This window comes from Buteo buteo, chromosome 2 (genome assembly GCF_964188355.1).
Source record: "Buteo buteo chromosome 2, bButBut1.hap1.1, whole genome shotgun sequence".
Classification (NCBI taxonomy): Eukaryota; Metazoa; Chordata; class Aves; order Accipitriformes; family Accipitridae; genus Buteo; species Buteo buteo.
The window spans coordinates 66096752-66116658 of NC_134172.1; the positions used below are offsets into that span (position 1 = coordinate 66096752).

The 19907-nt window shown below is 40.5% G+C and overlaps 1 protein-coding gene across 4 annotated transcripts in view; it reads left to right on the plus strand.

Annotated features, from left to right (window-relative positions):
- Positions 1-19907, plus strand: part of PTPRT (protein tyrosine phosphatase receptor type T) — a 488778-nt gene that overhangs the window by 334813 nt on the left and 134058 nt on the right. The window lies entirely within an intron of this gene.

Below are 19907 nucleotides of genomic sequence, written 5' to 3' on the forward strand. Positions count from 1 at the left end.
GTGACAAGAAATATCTTTTCTTTCAGTCAGCAGAATCCCATAGAGAGATCTTTTTCCCCCTTCCATGCTGTTTAATAAAGTAATATGGTTTATAAGCTCCCTGTCAGCCCTAGAATTCTAGTATATGCTTGAGTGACCCTCCTGGCATACACCGGGCATTTAAGATGGCTTCTCTGAGGCTGCAAGGAAAACCTAATTTACCTGTGCACAATAATATAGAAGCCAACATATGCAGCTGCTGTTCTGGTGAAACAGGATGGCTTTCCTTCCCCTATCATGTTTGGAAACATAAAATCCCGTGGCAGAATTGAAGTCAGTTGGAGCCATGTTAATTTATAGCTGATGTGGGGGATAATAGGAATTAGGCTCTGCTCTGTCTGTCTTGTACATCCTAGGGCAATGACTCTGCTGCCTGTTCATGCTCCTTACATCTAAGGAGGGCAGCAGCAGGGAGGATGCACCAGATGCAGGCTGTCTGGCTGTTTACTCAGGTGCTAAACCCTGTTGAAGAGAGCCTGCTGTATCTTTGCTGCTGTCGTTTCTCTGTGTTAGTTTAACACAACTTTAAAATTAGGAAATGTTTAAATGGTTTCCTAATTAGGGATACTTTTCCGAATGAAGACCTTAAAGTGCTTTTGAACAAACTTCCTCAAATTATATAGGATTCTTAATTGTGCGCTACTCACTCACTGTTACTTGCAAGATATACTTAACTTGGAAGCATTTGTTAATGATGCTCTTTTAAATCTTATGGTTTCCTGTAACATCTTGATGAGAAAATGAGAGGGTTTGTTGAGAAACTCAGATGTCAGGGTTTTTTTAAATGTATGACAACCTCCAGGTAAATAGCATACTTGTGTTATAAATAGTATGAATCAACTGTTTAAAAAAAAAAATTGCTTGATCAAGCTTTCCAGAAATAAAAGCATAATACGGTCCCTTGAGCACAACAATTTCTTTGATTACCTTTTTATTGTTCTTTTGAAGCCAATAGACTTGCAGTAATATAAATCTAATGCAAATGAGAAAAGATATTTGGCTACAACAAAACTTTTTTTTTTTTTTTTTTTTTTTTAAGGAAGGAACTGAATTATTTTAGTGTGCATGTTGGGCTCTTTCTAAGCCAAATTAAGTGAAAACAACTGGAAAAAAAACCCAACCCCAAAACCTTATTCTTTCTTATAAGGAAGTTCAAATTTAAAAAATCCTTTTGTGGATATGTGACCATCTTGTCTTTCTACCTTCCAATAGTTTATTTTGTTTTCTAAAAAAAATACAGTTTTGGGCTATTCTTCTTTTTTTATTCGGACATGCTGTTTCTCTTTATTGCTCATCCAGCAAAACAGTTGATTCTTAATCCCATTTCTTCCATCTAATCTTTTCAAGTGCCAGTGTGCCTATGCAGTTACGGTGATACACATAAAGCTTTTTAACAATTCCATGTTCAAATCTTGCAATATCTTGCTTACCAAAATGTAGTAGTTAACTAAGTTGAAAGCAAACTACAGATACGTGTTTGTACTTCCTCCCTAGATGGTTATTTCCCTTTCATCTTAAGTATTGCTTAATTTAGCAAATAGATAGGATTGAAAAATCCGGAAGTGGTGGCTTTATCCTGTTAATTGGTGCAACTGAGGAACGTGTAAAAGAGGAAAAGCCAGTCAAGGTGATCTTCCCATTGCCTTCAAAAAGAGGAGATGGCAGCATTATGCTTCCGTTTGGGAAATTAATCTTAGTGCTGTCCTTTGTGCGTGTGCATTAGACCCAGTCTTTAACTATTATCCTGCCATCCAGTGGACAGGATGGGTTTGGGTTTGGGTTTAGTTTTCTGTGCCCTAATCTCATTACCAGTCTCTGTCACTTTGAGTCCCTTGCTTCCCTTTTTGCATCCTGCTTTTGCGCTCCCCATTTTTTAACATTTTTTCCTGATTTCTGCTCTCCCTGCTGTCCAGGTGGTATTGCTGACAGCAAGGGTGGGATGGCTTTCAGAAGGATGCTGGAGCTGCTAGGTTTTTAGCACAGCAAGAAGTACTGGATTCCTTATTCTTCCCTTTGTTTCTAATTCAACTGGTTTTGGCTGAAATTGTGAAAAACAACTTAGGGCAAGGCAGACGCTTGACTTGGAAAGTAAGCACAAATGGCTGGTTTAAGATTTAAGTGACTAAAAATATCTGCTCTTAAAATTATCAGCTACCATAATAGCTAGGACTGATATTTTATCTATAAATGTGGGAACAAATTTTATACGTATGTGGGTCTTGCTTCTGTTACTTTATGGTGTATAGCAAACAGAGCAGATGTAAGTGATGTTGTTAGTACTCCATTGTGTTGGTTTGGGGTTTTGTTCATTGCCCACAGCTTTCTCTATGTCCAGTGTAGCATGGCAAACCAGCTATGAGATATATTAAGCAGTGCTTTCAGCATCACAAACTAACTATGGAGGAACAAGTATGGAGGTTGAAAAACCCCCTCAATGCTGCAGTCCTATCAAAGCAATTTCTATAGTTGTCATTTTCTGCTATTAAACTGAACAATGAGGCTCTCCAATAAAATCATATGAAATAACAGCTCATTAAAAACTCTCCTTAATATATAGCATGCTAATTAATGTCAGTGGGGTGCAAGCTTGAATGGCAGAATAGACTATAATGTTTAGAAAGTAGGTAAAATAAAAGAAGATATTTTATCATTAATGACCTTTTAGTAAACCTAATGAAATCCTTAATGGACTGAATACATTACTGAGGTGCTCCCAATTGCTTTGTTACCTACTCCATTCTTCCTCCCTTTCTCATAGACATTAAATTTGGTTTTATTTATAGAAAACAAAAAGCAATAAAGTCCCAAGGAAGTATGAACACAGGAGGAAGGAGTCTAAGCAAGGAGAGCAGATGAGTCTTCTCACCCCTACTATCCCTGTTCCTGGTGAAGAGCAAGCCTGGGTGTAGGACCATGTTATATCCTGTCTTGTATGCGTGTTGTCTGTGTTTGTATTCAGGTTTAATTGACTCTGTGTTTGTGTGATTCACAATAAATAGGCTAGGGAGCAAATGGGCCTCTCTTATTCACAGGGTCTCCGTAGGTTAACTTCCATATTCATTCCTAGAGCTGCGCCATGGCTTTTTATACTGTTACCAACCACGCTGTGCTTGCGCTGTGACTAAATTAAAGGACTTGATTCTTCAGGGCTTTTAGTCTTTCACATGTTGCCAGCCTTAAATATAACTTGCAAAAATGCTGTTTAGCTCTCCCTTAACCTTCTCCGAAAAGAAGTAGTACAAGAATGGAAAAATGAAAGGCCTTTGCTTCCTCCCATTTCCTGGATGAAATTTAGTGGGCTGGGGTGGGATGTAAGTAGCAATAATTGCCTGGCTTAAGCTGAGTTTTAAGATGGAAAATGAGGCCAATCATCTGGTCATAAAATATATTCTTTAGTTCTGAAGTCCAATACGGGAGAAGGATTGTTCACTAACCTGTTCACTAACTCTTTCCTGTTCATTAGAAGATAACTTTCTTCAAATTATTCCTTTTGTGTAACACTTGGTGCAATTAACTTTAGTCTTGTACCCCAAATGTCTGAAACCTCCTGATAAGATTGAAACTAATGTCCATCCCAGCTGCAATCCGAAGTCACCTGCAGTAGTAATTGTTCCTAAGAAGCACAGGCGGTTGGCGAGTCTTAGAAAAAAGAGCCCATGGCTTGCTATGTAATCATGTTTCAATCAGCTTTATAGAACCATGAAATTGATTGTCCCCCTGACGTACCGTACACTTCGGAGCAGATACTGTGCTAGGCAAGTTAATTCCTTATTTGGTTCCAAGCACACAAAAGAAGTGAGCTTTTTGCTTCCCCTCCTATTCTCACAAACCAAGGAGGAAGGGAGCACAAATCACCTTGAAATCAGAATTTGAGAGCACAACAGCTTCAGCGAGCCCTGTTTTGTTTTCCTAATCATCCAGTGAAAAGCATGGTGATTTAGGACAAAGATGCCCAGGCTGTTGGCTGTATACAAGGGAGCTTGGACGAATGACAAAACCAGCAGTGGTGATGACCAGGTAATGAAAGAGCTATAGGAATCATAAAAGTCTGACAGAAGGGAGAGATGAGAGAGAGTCTCATTAATGTGGTGTCCTCTTCAGTATTGGAGTTGGCTTCTCTCTTCTGGAGCTAAAAAAAGGGGGTGCTGTGAAGATACAGTTTTGGGGCAATGAAGAATATTCCTCTTCAGATACCTGCCGAAAATTCTGGCCCTGTCTTCATAGAATTTAATTCTTGTTTCAAACTCCCTCATTTCAAAAATAGTTTGGTCTTTCAACATAAGTGAAAATCCATTCAAAATAAATCCAAAATCAACCCACCAGTGAAAATTATAGGAGCAACTTCTTAACCTGAGTCTTGTCCCTGGAAGTTTTAACATCTTCAACTTGTTCGTATTTTTTGTTGAAGTGTTCCCAATTCATGGTCATTCTTCAGTCTGAAACACTTCTGCTGGAAGTGGTTTGCTAGTCCCCAAGCTTTCGTGGGCTAATTCTAAAGTTCACAAGAAGGAATCAGGAAAAGCAAGGCTGTTGCCGTCTTCCTTAAAATGCTCCTACAAGGCCCTTATCTCGGGTAGAAACTCTGAGGGAGGACACAAACTAGAAAACGTATAATAAAAAAACCCCAAGCCAAAACAAAAAACCCTGCTGAAACAGCAAAAGATGCTTCTATCTAGATTTATGTTGTCTTTTAGAATGAATGATCTTTCTCTAAGGCTCGCATTGGTGACTTTGGAAAAGTCAGAAATGTGGTCCCCCAAACTGCAGGGCAAGTTCAGGCCTCTTCTCCAACCATGAGCTCCTGTACAGGACTGGTCCAAGGTGGGAATGATGGTTGCTCCAACCTGCAACCAACCCCCAGCTCTTCCTGTAGCTGGAATACCGGCAGCAGAGCAATGGGATGCAGTGGCGGGGTGGGGGCATTGTTTGTTTTGTTTGCTTTTGCACAGACCACAAGGGGCTTGTGGCTGCAGAATAATTATTAATTTGTTTATTGGAGAAGAGAAATACAAACACAAGTCATGCACACAGAACTCCTGCATGTTACTGGCTAGGATGTTTTTCCTTTTAGTGCTTGATACAGTTCCATTTTCCACTGAGCAAAAAGGTTTTTCTGAGCTATTTAACTTTATCTGTCTCTGTGACAGTGTTAAACTTGTATTAAATTTAGAGGGGAAAAAAATGTGTATACAGCATTATTAACTTGCCATTTTCTTATTTAGGACACAGACAAATTAGCAATTATTCAGGTTATCCAGACAAAAGTTACATCCTCACCTTATTAAGGATGAACTTTGTGAACTCCTCCATGCTGCTGCAGAGCAAACAGTGCTGCTCGGTAGATGTAACTCAATCCTTTTCCTGGATACTGTAATCTTTCTCTCTCATTATACTTTATAAAATCTGTCTTGTAATGCTGCACATTCCAGAAACATTATCTCTTCTTTCCAAACTTCTCTATACAGTATACCAGATTTCCAGCTAAATAAAACCATAGCTCCCCTTTCAGAGGAGTGCCAGCAAGAGACAAGTCTGTTGCTCAACTGACACTGAAGTTCGAACAACCTTGGCTTGGGCAGGAGTAATGAGACACAGCCCTGGGCTATAAATTACATTGACTTGGGAACGAGGGGAATTCATTCTGCTTTGCCTGAGGCAAAGGTCTTCTGTGCTGTCAGCTGAGTTTCTTAGACTCTCAGTTTCCTCTGTCATGGTAATAAGTACCAAGAAAGCTGCTTATGAAAGAGTTTTGAGGAAATCCCTTGTTACCTGCTACTAGTTTAACTTGTGTAATCTCAACAGCAGCAACAGAGGGACATCTATTTCTAGCTGCTTTACTGACAGATTTAAATAAAGACAGTGGACTTTGTGGACCTTTGGAAGAGCCTTTCTGGACCATGAGAAATTCCCTGCAGCTGCAGTGGTTTGGTAATTGTTGTCATGTGGTGAAATGGTATCGATGAGCTGCAGTTCTGTCTGCTGCATGGACATCTTGGTGTTTTCCTCCGTTACTCTGAGCTCCTCAATGGCATGAGAAGAAAATTATGTCAAAGCGTTTGACATTTCTAATAGTGGAAGCATGATAGCAATGGCTCTTTTTTTTTTCCAAACAAATCTGAGATAAAGAGGAAGCCCTAGTGAAGCTTTTTGTGCCTAGAAAGAAACAAGATGTGCAGTTTACCCACTGCTTTTTCATGTAATTACATAATTGTTTTAGCAGCTTTACTCCTAAAGGGCTCCACGCACGTCTTGGTGACCAAATTATTTGCTGGGATTTAACACAGTGCTGTCTGAACAGAGTATCTGTGAACATAATCCTTAATGATATGCTGGGGGCACACACTTCTTGTGGAAGTCTTGCCTGTGATTAATCAATTAAGAATAAGATAAAGCCAACAGTGGTTCCTTTCTTTTGGTACATGACTTGAAACATGTTGAAGCTGAACATGTTTGCAGTTCCACATAGGATTTTCAGTGCTGTCTCAAATTAGGTAAGCATAGAAATAAAATACCCTGCCAGTTGTTGTTGTGCACAGCAGATCCTTTAAGAATGACAGCATCTGTTTTTCGGAGAAAGCCTCCTTCTTGTACCAATAGTAATATTTATGGTACACACTAGGACAGCAATGTTTTTACACTTATACCAAACCATCTGTGTATAGGTCTATGTGTAGGTGGTTAAGAGAAAGTGTTTTATGTTTGCTGATCTATCTGTGTTACAGGGCTGTTTGCAGGTTGAGTCCTGGATAAGATTGGCAGAACTGCCATCTGGGCAGGGGATTCTCAGTTTTCAAAAGTCTGTTACAGGTCTTTTCTGAACTCACATGCTATGTCAGTGGAGATGAGAAAACCGACAGAAACTCTTGACCAATAAAGTGTTACTGTTGTACTATATTGATCTCATTAGGAGACCTGCTTGCTGCATGTCTTTACAGCAAAATGCAGACACACTGTCCCTGAGCACTCAAGTGTTTGCATCACGTGCAATGCATGTCTCTTACCTGTCTCCCCAAGTAAGCAGAGTGAAATAAAATAATTGCAAAAGCAATTAACAGCTTTGAGTTAATTTTCATGCTCCATAGTAACAACTGGAAGAGAAAGGTGGCATTTCAGAAGGTAGAGATGCATTTTATTTTTCATTTAGTTACCTTCAGAAAATTTGGGAGCTCTTGCTGATAATGTTTCTGGGACTTCATACTGAAAGAGGACAAGTATTAATTTATGGAAAGAACACTTTCTCTTGCATCTTCTTCTCACCTTAGGGGATGCAGGATTTGGGCAGTGTACTCTGTGACATGGTTAGTACAGCTTTTAGCAACATGTCAATCTCTAAATTTACTGTTTATAAATATTTCTGCATATAAACTACTGATTATAAATATTGCCAGCAGCTAAATGCACTGCAATCTGGTACAACCCATTCAGCCTTGTCTGCCCCTCAGAGAGCCATTATTTTGTTGAAGAAGGTAACAGAGGAGGTGACAGAGCTCTTTTCTGAGGTGGCACTTGTTTTTTCTAGACATTGTAAGCAGATATGTCCCTGGATTTAAATGTAGAGGAAGATATGTTGCCTTCTGTTCAACAGCTTTTCCTTTTCACACTAAAGTCCCTAGAGAGAAATATGCTTCAGTGGATGGGACTATTGCTAGGTATCATTGCAATCTTCTGCAATTAAATGAAGTTTAACATCACTGCCAAGAATCTGCTACATTAAGGAGCCATTGTCATGCATTTGAGGAAGGGACAAGCGATGACCACCTAAGAGCTGATGGGTTCCTGCCTTCTTTTAAAAATTTGGAAACTCAGTTGATGGCTAGATATAGTTTTGTAGCTCAAGAACCTGAATCTCTTTGCAGATGTCGGTGTGAAAATCTATCTAAATCTGATTTAAGTCTGACTTCTAGAGAGATTTCTGGGCTCATCACTTTCAGAACAGATACACTGTAAGAACAGCTTTGGCTATTGAGTTGCAGCATCTGCATCCAATTTCTAAATAATTATGATGGTAGACTTATCTAACAACAGCAGACTTGAAGTTTCATTGCTGGTTTTGCTTAGCTCTTAACCAAAACAGGCTTTTCTTCCCTTGATTCCTGGGTTGTAGCTGTGGTCCCTGGCCAGTACTATTCCTTGGAAATGTTACCATTTCTTTAGCCTCTTCTGGGTGTTACAGACACTGCAAAGGGAGAATCTGTGTGGTGGACCTTACCTTGTATCCAGGTGTCTCTAACATAAGTGTTTCTAGCAGCCATGTTCTTAGTTCATTGATTTTTGTCAATATGATGGTAAAAATAAAAGTAGCTGTGCTTGAGAGTGAAAAAAGGGTGAACAAAAAGCCCACGTACATGCCAGTAGCTGAAACTAAGCAGGTCCTCATTGCTGTAAGAGTGGAAAGAGTGCTTTTTCTGCAGATGAGGTCTGTGAGTAGCAGGTCATGCAGACATCAGAGACTATAAAATAATGACTTTGTGTCACGAGTGTAGCTTGTGCTCTTTTACTTGCATTACTTCTCTTCCCACTTAGAGTACTCATTGTACCATACTTCTAACATGATAAACATATCTGGAATGAAAATGCTTAGCTGTATCCTAATTACAGGAGCACTGTTTCTTATTTTGGGAGTATTCTGAGGTTATGATGACGTGCTGAGTGAATGCAAAGTGGTACTTTTCTAAAGAGTAATTCTGGCTTGTCTTAATTCTGTTAATGTTATCGGCATTTTGGGGTCAGTCTGTTTCTATGATGGGTATGTTTTCACATTGCATCTTCACTTGTACAACACTGTCCTAGGCCTGCTGTGATTAGATCTGTCTCACCATCTCATTCTAATAGTTACCTGAATATTTGGACCTGCCGAAAGCAAGTTATGAACAGTAGCTCTCTTTGGATCTGCTAGTGACAGTATGTAGCTTGTACATAGCGGGTGGACATCGTCTGGGAAGGTAGATGCTGCTGTGAGAAAACTCTGTGTAAACGAATACTTCTGGAGGGAATAAGCCTGTCTTGTTCATGGACATTTTAGCTTCATGTTGTGAGGAGTAAAAACTTCAGTCGTCAGCCTTACACACCCACTGGTTTACAGCAATGTCCTGTGCTTCCCCATGGCTCTTTGTCATGTACTGGTCACATTGGGTTTGTGGGACTCAATTCAAAGAAACAGGGTTTGAAAAAAGACTCATCAGTCAGATTTGGCCTGCAGAGCCAACATTAGTGAGACATAAGAAGAGTTGGACTCAACTTGGCACTTAGAGTAAAAAGTGAATTTGTAAGGCTGACAGCTGGAGAGATTGGGGTTTCTGCAAAATGACCAGCTCATACAAACAGCCCGACTCTGCTAACACCAACTTCAGTAAGGTTTTCCTCTTTACATTGGCTGAGAATTTGGTTCAGTATTTTCTTTGCCAACTTCAATGCATTTTTTTATTAAATTCAAGCCATTAAGAATGAATGTCTGCAATACATTTCTGATTTTTAAAAATTGCTTAAAAATAGGATCATAATTAGATCAGCAGGAGGTAATTTTTTAAAAATTTATTACACCATGAAAACTAATAGAAACTTGATGCAATAATCAAAGTGCCTGGGTCTGTTCTAAGTTATGCTAGTTTTCTCGAGAAATGGCCCATAAAAATTTATATTATTTTTAGAGCTTTAATTAGCTAAGTATGTAAGCTAAAATAAATTTGAGTTTTGGAGACATTCAGAGGGGAAGAAAAGACAATATAAATGTTCATTCTAATTCTTATTTATTTGAAGAGTAATTATTTCCTTTGATTCTAAATCACCTTTTCTTCTTCTCAGTCGATCCATGAATTTTCTCTCTACTAACAGAACCTTGGGATTTTACTCCCAACACTTTGGCCCTGTCATTCAGCTTTATTAAACTGGCAGTTTGTTTGAACACTTCAGTTATTCATTAAATTTTACATTTTCTCTAGCTGTATTAATTACCGCTTTTTACGAACTGGGAATGTAAATGATCCCTTTGCCATCTACGCCATGTGATAATTTGCCTTTGTAAGAGGCTTCTCAGCATTTCATGCAGTCTTCCTAGTCATGTAGCAAGTGGCTTTTTTCCCTTCACTGTAAGATTTACATTGGATCCTACTTTTTGCTATTGTTTTCCACAGAGCAATATCCCCCAAAAGCCAGATTTTCATAAAGCTAACATTCCTCTTTACGTGCTGCTCTGGTATTAAACTGTATGTATGCAAATAGCAAAATGCAAACTTCAGAGTCTGTTCAAATGAGCCACTCTGTGGCTTGGGGAGAGTAATTGCTTCTATCAAATCCTGGAGTCTTCAGAGCATGTACACGCAAATGGAAACTGGCTTAAGTCCCTTGTGAAAATTTAGCTTACTGAGATCAATAACTTGCATGCGTGCCCTGTATGCTGCACAAATAGCCTGTTCACAGAGACTAAATTTCTGATAAAATTGCTTGTGGTCTGACAGGAGTAACGACAGCAAGGTAACGTGATGAAGGCAGGTAAATGCAGTGTGCCTTTCTTTTGGTGTTTTAGACTCAGTTATTCGCAACAAATTTTCCCATAATCATGAACGCTTTGTAGTGAGGAGCTCTGGAAGAAATGGGCTTGTAGTCTCAAGAGCCGGGGAAGGGAATCCAGTGTTCCAGTAGCTATCTCAGGGGAGTCGATGGTGGTAGGAGCACCTGGGAATCTTGTTCCTTGACACAGCTGAGGAGGATGAGGAAAGACATACTGTTCTTTATCACCAGTGCTATGCCCACCTAGTCCCACTGGTACTCCAGTTGAATCCTGGTGTTTGTAGCCCATGGCACTGTCTCTGTAACTCTGGCTGTAGGGAACCTGGCACTGAAAAGGAGATGGAGCATTTAGGTCAGGAAACGTTGGCGTGTTCATACGTTGAGGGGCACATGAGTGCCCCAGAGATTCTCTAAGACTGCTGTAATTTTTCTAGCATCACAATTTGTCTAGGTTTATCATTGAAGATTCAAATCTAGGTTTGAGAAATGCCAAACCTGGAAGGCTTGAGCTTCCCCATGAAGCAATAGGCTTCCCTTGGCAAATGGTTTTGATATAGAAAACACCAATATTTTGGGGAATGAGACCTACGCTCAAATGTCCTCTGTGGTAACCTGGTCTCTCTGGGATAGTTCAGATTTGCTCTGTTTCCCAGGGCCAAGAGCAGTGTAACAAAGGCACCTCAAATTTCCTGTAAGGACAAAGACAGCTGACGGGGTGTCCTGGGACTCACTGAAGCCGTAGGACGATTAGGTTTCATTGCTTGGGAGGGACAGAATGGATAGGAATGACCAGGCTGCTCATGATACATTAAAAGAGAGGGGAGGCTTCTCTTGAAGCGCGTAAGGTTTGAGTTATCTCAGAGTAAGTTCTTATGACCGATTGGTTTTATCTTGCTGGATGGTCATAAGCTAAAGAAAGGACTGCAGAGCAGTACTGCTAGCTAATTCCCTCTGCTAGCAGAATTGCACCGAACAGTCTGTGTGTGTATGTGTATGCATAAAATATATCAAAACACACTTAGACTGCTGTGTCTTTAGGCAATGTCTTTCATGCAAATCATGGCTTTTTTTCAATAAATTACCCTTAATTTGAATCAATAAAAAAATCTGCCTTTCCATTACTGCTTGATGACTCTCTGCAGCTCCCTAGTGAATTCATAAATCTGTTTCACTTTCAAGCCTCCAAATTATTTTAATAAGAAACAAGGAGAAGCAGTATAAACTAAGTTTTCTGCATGACTTTTCAGGACCAGGTGTCTGCACTCTAATTTGCCACATTTTGATGCTACCCTAGTCATGTTTTAGACTTAGGAGCCTAGGCTGAGCCTCATTCAAATTCGCATTCTCATTATTACTATTCAGAGTCTGAATGCTTGTTGGTAAAAGGCACTAATATGGCAGTAAGTTCAGGAGCAGCTGGTAAGTCTGTTTGAATTGTACTTTGTAGCAAGCTCAAAATGTCAATATAGGATCTTTTTCCTTCTATAAAATGCCCTGATATTTTTTTCAAGGTTAGTTTTGGCAGCAGCTTCCTGAAGGTGTTTTATTTATCTTTTAAGTATGGCTAAACTTAATGTTTCTATGTTTCCCTTTTGAAACTTATTGCCATCTTTCAACTGACACACTAGATTTGGAGAACTCATATAAGGGGTCTGTAAAATCTTGAAATCAGGCTAGAAGAACCTGGCATAAAATACTGTATTCGCAGCTTTGATATGTCCAGTAACAAATGATTATTTTTATGCTCTTTGGGGCTGAACCGTTATAGGCTTTGAGGTTGAAACTGTGAATCACTTGAGACTATCAGAAAATATAGGCCCACACTAATCAAGGGCTTTTTTGTTGAAGTTACAGCTCAAGCTTGACCACAAACAGACATAGCTTTTCTAATGTTGTCATTTAGATTTTTGAAGCCTTTTTTTGGTGAGTGCTACAGGAATGTGTACTTACTCTATCTGTTTTTGATTTGTGTAAACCCCTGGACTACTTCATTTCCCTGAAATATTTTTTATGCAGGTGCAGACCACTGTACAGCAAATTTAATTATCCTGGCTGGCCTGTTTTTCTTGGTCACCTTTAAAATAGCCTGTAGAGTGTCAAGCATCCAGAGGAAAAAAAAAGGATGTCAGGATTTAGAAAGTGTACTCTGGATGGATGGAGGGGAGGGTGGCATTGGAACAATGTGCTGCATGAATCACTGTGACTAAGTGTCCTTTACATACTTGCCTGGGGTTGCAGAAGACTGGGTTCAGAGACTGAGGGGGTTCTTTCTGCCTTTTGCTCCTGTTGCCCTGCTGCAGTCATCTTGCAGTACAGGAGGCATGGCTTAGGGTTACAGTGTTTGGAAATATGGGATGGTGTTGGGAGAGAGTACTAAAAGAAATGCCTTCAAGACGGAGCAAAATTTTCTTCATCAGAGAAAACATCCACTGTTTCTTGTTCTGTTGTCCTCTAATTTTGCCTTTATAATTGAAACCTAATGAAGTACATTTTGAAAAGTGCCTGGGCCTTTCAAGTTTAGTTTTATTCTGTGATTCACAGCACGCAAAGTTTAAGTCTACATCTGTGGCAATTAACCTTGTTCACCTCCTCACCATGACAAGTTAAAAACTCTTGGCTTCCTCTGGTTGCTCGTCAAGGTGCTGCTGCTCTGCCTCTCTGCCACCCACTCCAGCTCTGTGTCCAGATGTTGACACAGCAGTGATGTTGGCAACATGGCTTTTCTTGGCACTTTGTGACAGTGTCAGTGAGAAGCCAAGCTGTTTACTTCTGCCCCCTCAAAACACTTCAAGAGTTGGGGGTAGGGAGGGGAAGGACCAAATTGCACCAATTAGGAGAGACCTAGTGTAAGTTCCCAGTGGTGCTCATGGAGGCCAGGAAAGATCCTTGCCAAGGTGGAGGGCTCTAACAGGAGGGACCAAAGAGTTGAAGTACACTTCTTATAGAGATTTTACTTCTTATTTATAAAGCAGAGATGGAGCTAGTCGGACTCTTTGACAGCTTCGTGCTTGATTTTACAGCTCATTAAGGGGAAAGAAGAAGCAGAGCTAGATTATCCTAAAGGGGGAGTTGGAACAATAAATTGGACTATTTTAAACTTCATCTTTTGAGACTCTTTTAACTGTGATGCCTTTTAATGCAACCTAAACTAATCCAAAGAATCTTTGGAACATCACAAGGAATTTAGTGATAAAAAAGAGGGGTGGAGTGAAGACTGCTCGGAATGTGGCTGCTATTGTGGAGAACAAAGAAAAGGAGATAGACCCCATCTAATGGATTATCCGATGAACACAACTTATGGTTGACTATATTCCTACAGATGAATTAAAAGGAAAATCCAACAGATCATGTTGTGGTTTAACCCCAGCCAGCAATTAAGCACCACGCAGCCGCTCACTCACTCCCCCCCCAACCCACCCAGTGGGATGGGAGAGAAAATCAGGAAAAGAAATAAAACTAGTGGGTTGAGATAAGAATGGTTTAATAGAATATAAAAAGAAGAAACTAATAATGATAATGATAACACTAATAAAGTGACAGCAGTAATGATAAAAGGATTGGAATATACAAATGATGCACAGTGCAATTGCTCACCACCTGCCAATCGATGCCCAGTTAATCCCCGACTGGCAATCCCCTGCCCCCACTCCCCCCAGTTCCTATACGAGATGTGACATCCCATGGTATGGCATACCCTGTTGGCCAGTTTGGGTCAGCTGCCCTGGCTGTGTCCTGTGCCAACTTCTTGTGCCCCTCCAGCCTTCTTGCTGTCTGGGCATCAGAGGCTGAAAAATCCTTAACTTAGCAACAACTGAAAACATCAGTGTGTTATCAACATTCTTCTCATACCTAGCTCAAAAACATAGCACTGTACCAGCTACTAGGAAGACAATTAGCTCTATCCCAGCTGAAACCAGGACAGACCATTAAAAAAGGGAACACAAATTTATCTTTTTTCACTCTTGTTTTGAACTCAAGAGCAGGCAAATGTAATGGAGTACAGCAAGTATATTATACCAAGAGTTTTGCAAAACACTTTAAAAGTGCAATAGAAGTGTTTTCATGTGGTTTGGAAGGTTGATTACAGGACCATAAAACCAAAATTGCAGCTCAGATGTATCTAGAGATCTTAACAGTTCACTTTTCATTCATGTGGTCTCCACAATGTGCATTCAGAAAACAAAATAATACAGCTGGGAAAAAAAATACAAAATAAAATATACCATAATGCACGTAATACAGTTATCTCTGTGCTAGTCAGTGTTTAAGTGAATGCCTGTATTTTCTCAAATTGAATAAAAAAAAAAATCAATGTTACATGGGGTCTAAAACTGGCTTTAGCTTGTCCTTGTGTGAACAAAATGAATCAGACTTTGCTCCGAGTGGTCTATGGGCGGCCGTCAGTGATGCAGTTCTCAGACTTGCCCATTTGGACACATATCCCTCTCTTTTGACCAGACAGTTATAGCTGAAGAAAGCAGGATATCAGTGTTTGAAAACAAACTGCTTTTGCCTTTGCTCTGCTCAAGTTTCTCACTGGAGCCATCCACCTTATGCAGCGATGAACAGAGGCTACACCAAGCTTCCAAATAAATCTGGGATCCTAGTTCAGTAACTCAGAGTGGGTGAGTGAGATAACAACACTCGGGAGAGCCAGGGTGACATCTGTGATGGGAAAGAGAAGTATGTGGGCATCATCCGATGGTTTTTCTGTTGACTGTCAGGTGGCAATGGAGAGACACAGGGAACAAGCGTTTCTGCCTGGAGAAAGCAGCTACGGATGGAACATCACAGGGATAGGTGGGTCATGTGCTTTTTTTCCACAGTCTTTTAGTGGGCAAGAGGCTGGTGGGCACTTGCTTTTTAGGCCTTATCCTCTGAACAACGCTGTTTGGCCAGTGCTTTCCACTATCCTGGGCACAGGGCGAGTGAGATGCCCCTACTGATACTGCAGCATTATGAAGACTTGGGGGGGAATGTTGTTTCAGCTTTGGACTTTTGAACATGTTTTCTGCAGTTAAGCTGCTGCATGTTTTTTCCCCTCTACAAAGAGTATTTAGTTGTTCAATGAGACATATCTCACTTTCAGCTAATGGATAGTTCAGAGACACCTTTGTGTGGGAAGTCACTTTAAAAAATGCAATGTTTTTTTGGTAGGGATTTTAACTTGCTTTATACACTGTGCATTTTACAGCCTCTGGCTTTTGTGAAAATATAGTTCAGGTGAATAAACCAGAAAACTTACTGCAGCAAACCTGATTGGAGTCAACCTCTTCTGCAATAGTAATAGGATTTTATTCATGTAATGCCTAAAGTATCTGCAAAAACTATATCCCAGGTATTTGCTCTAAAGCAGTTATGTCCTGAGGAACAAGGGATGTTGTTTTTCCAAGGTGATGGAGGATTTCCAGCTCTCTTCTGACTTTGGACTCTCCTCAGGACATTCAAAAATCAGGCCCAGGATTTATTCAAGAGGAAACCAGCAACAGTGACTTTTTTCAGCAAAAGTCATAAACATCCTGTGCACAAATGAAAGCCCTCTGGGTGTAAACACTGTGAAGTCTCTTTAGAGGCCCTGATGTATCAGGCACAAGATTCATTCTTTCTGGTGAAATATTTTGATTAGAGTGAAAAGCAAAATCACAGTATAAAGTCATATGCCCCTGAGTGAGAAAGGGAGCAGGAACTTTTCAGCAAGGGTGGGAAGAAGGAGGATGTTATGTGATGATTAGGAATTCATGGGTTTAGGAGAACTGAATGTCTTTTTTCAAATGAAAACACAGGACAAATCCTTTAAGGTTTAGATGATATAAATGTATATAATTGAGATGTAGAAAGGTTGCCAGAAAAGGTTTTTGGGACTGAGGGGCAGTAGGCTGTTTACCCCACAGGCTCCACTCCTGCACTGCTCTGAATTAGGGTTCGTGGTGCTGTGGCAGTGGGGTGGTGCGTACCTGTCTCCTCCACAGAGCCAGAGGTCTGGCACAGCCTCGTCACCCCACCCACACTGAAGTTCTCGTGGGTGCCTCGCATCCACGCGTTGCAAAAGTGTTTGCAAACGTGGGGGCACATCACACCCACCCAGGGGAGGGTTGATGCCTCAGCCATCGTGGTATTTCTTTGCATTCATGCTGCTGCAGGGCTTCCTAATGCTCTTCCTAATGCAGTTATCACGAGCTGCTTGACTCATCGGTGTTCCCTGTTTGGGGTCCTTCCTCCGTTTCAGGGGAGAAGATAGTGCATAGAGGGTGGGGTGTGTTCCCAGCATAACCCTGCGGTGGTCCCAACTCTTCCAGGGCTTGTCCTCCCCTTTTCTATTTCTCCAAATCCACACCTGTGAGATGGTCCTGGGTCCTTAACGTCTTATCACACTGTTGTAGCAAGATCAGGCCAGAACGTGTACTCTTCAAATTACAGCTATTTGAACAGCTAAGTAATATGCATGAGAACTTCAACCTTGTCTACCTTTGCAAAGCTACTCAGGAAAATATGTTCCATCTTACTATAAATACTGATATGCAAGACAGCATCTTAACACTAAATTCCAAGCAAATATTTTGCATATAAAAAATTATTTTCTTCACTCAGTTATCTAGTTGCAAAGGTGACCATTTTTCTGCTAGAATATTGCAGAAGTGACTTGGCTTTTTTGCTGGCTGAAGCAGTCCAAGTGGATTTATTTGCTATTACTTAGAACATTAAAACAAGGATTTTTACTTTGGCTTCAGGAAGACTTTGTTGCCCTCTTATTTATGACATGTGTGCATTAGTGGGGGAGCTGGGTTGTCTTCCCTTCCCTTTCGTAAGGCTGAATTAGACTTGCAGCAGTTTTCAAAATCTTTGCAAACTGGCCAGCCTGTATTTTTGGGAATTATGCTAGACAGGAAGGGTGGAGGTATTAATTTAAAAAATAGAAAAATGGGTTTGGAAATTGCACAGCCTATTTCCTTCCTTCACTTACGCTGAACAGGTGCTTTTTAATCTTTCTGGTGGGAAAAATCCAAAGTTGGGACAACTTGATGGCATAACTTGAGACACAGCTGTAAAAACTGCAGTCAGAGTCACTGTTTTAACACACAATGCCAAAAAATGGTCATACCTTCCATTGTAATGCATTCTGCCTTTCTGGCATGCTATGGCAAACTCATTTTAGTATATGAAGAGCATGGTGAGGCACAGGTAATCAGATTATTTGATGATTAGCAAAGCATGACAACTCTTACACATTTTATTCTTGGTATTTGGTGTTTGAGATACTAGTGTTTTCAGTTCTGCTCTAAGTCTGAAAATTGAAAGATCTAGGCAAAAAAGGAAGGACCAAAAAATCAATATAAAAAAGTAAAGTTTGATTTAGGGATGCTTGTGTGAAAGAGGAAAGATAGGCCAAACATTTGGGTCCTGGATTGTGTCAGAACTGATTTACAAGTAAGTTCTCATCCTTAGTGCTCTGCGATTCCTTCACTGAAGATGAATTTTTAATTTTTTGTGTGAGTTTTCACAGCTTGATCTTAGGATAAGAATGTAGCTCTTGGCTAGATTCACTTATCTTCTGCTTTTGAGATGAGCATGTAGACATGCACTTAAAATTCCCTTGGCAGTAAAGGAAGCTAAATGTGTGTTTGAGTGATTTGCTGGGCTCAAAACATTTGCTTAGGTCTTTCCAGCTGGTGTACTGTGTAGTGTTCTTACTGACGGTAATACCTTGCCTGGTGTGTAGCCAGGTCTCTTATGATTTTTGTTCTTTATGAATATCAAGACCTTTGTAAGACTTTCTATGTGGCCTGGTTAGGGGTTTAAGCTGTGATCTGACCAGTCCCTGCTGCTTTTGCTTCTGTGTTAGTCATCTTCTGTCTGCTGCAGGGTTGATCATTTTGTGGAAGCTGTGAATATGTACCTTATTTGAATTAGCTGATCTGACAGCTTTTCCCCCTCTGCCTCCTATGTGATAACCTGCTTCAGTGAATTGAGGAAAAAAGTGCATGCTTTAGTTTGTTTTATGAAATAAATTGAAACTTTTACTACTTGTTATTGTTTCTAGCTGGTAAAGCAAGCGTGTTCCCCAGCACCCATGGATGGTACAGGGCTTGCTCCCCACGCATGTGCCTCCGTTCCACCGCAGCATGCAGTCAGGGCAGGTGGGATGCATGCTGAAATCTGCACTCCTGCTTTCCTTAGGCTACAGCCAGAAAGGTTGTTTTTCTTGTAATGCCCATAGATATCAGGTTGATTTGACCATATTAGCAGAGATCACCTCAAGAAATCAGGGGGAATACATCTCTAATAATGCACTGCACAAAAAAGCACAGCGAGCAACAGCCAGAGGAGCATTACAGAGGGATCGTGCCTCTCCTGTTCCATTCAAGAAAACAAGCAGCTCTGATAATATATGTGGAAAAGAAGGGGTTCCTTATGTTCTTCATGTCTTATCTTTCACAGTCAAGTGAGACTTGTGCTGGAATGTGAAGCTGGAGGTGAGCTAGACAAAATATTTGCGTGCTTTGATGTAAAAACACAGAGCTGAGTCGTCCACCTCTAACACTCTCAGCTTTGAACTTGAAATCAAATGTATAGCCCACATCCAGCGCCCTGGTTGTTTATGATTTGCACTCTGCTTAATATCAGCCTTCGAAATGTAAGTGGCAAATGTTACCATACGGCAATGCTGTAAACAGGAGTGGGGACTGTGCCAGTTTTCATGTGGCTGGGAACCTGGAGCAGAATCTCTTTAGCAGGAGGAGTAAGCTACTTAAAATTATACAACAGTCATGTTTCACCTTTGGAAAGCAAAAGAAAAGATCTTTAATTGTCTGCTGAAACTGCAGTTTTGTCAAGATTAAATGTAGAGTTAATACCAGTCGGTAAAGATTTCTGCAGAAAAATCAGTGTAACAAAAGTTCGGGCTCTGTCCCATGAATCTGTAACTGCTCTTTGCTGTTGGGTTTCAGCTGACAGTGATGCCACTTTGTAATTTACTCCCTGCATTGCATCAGCTCCGTAAAACATTTGGTAGTTGTCTGTGCAGTGGTGTTTTACCGTAGAAGCATGGCTCTGGGAATGACCCTGAGCAAAAGGCTGTGGGAAAGAAAAGAGCTGATTTTCATTCTGAAGTAAATTTCAGGCTGGGAGAAGGTGTTGAATTGTCAGATTTGAATTCAGCAGTGCTAATTGTTGTATTCAGCTAAAGTCCTGATCCTAAGAGATGTCACTGAAGAGGGGGCAATTAAATCTTCATCGCTTAGCCTGGTGTACAGTGCCCAGGGAGAAGCCAGATCATGCCTGCTGGTGGTGCTGGGCTGATCTGTGTAAGGAATACATATATAATTTTAAGACCATTTTGCTAATCCTCTTGTTGCCAGGTCCAG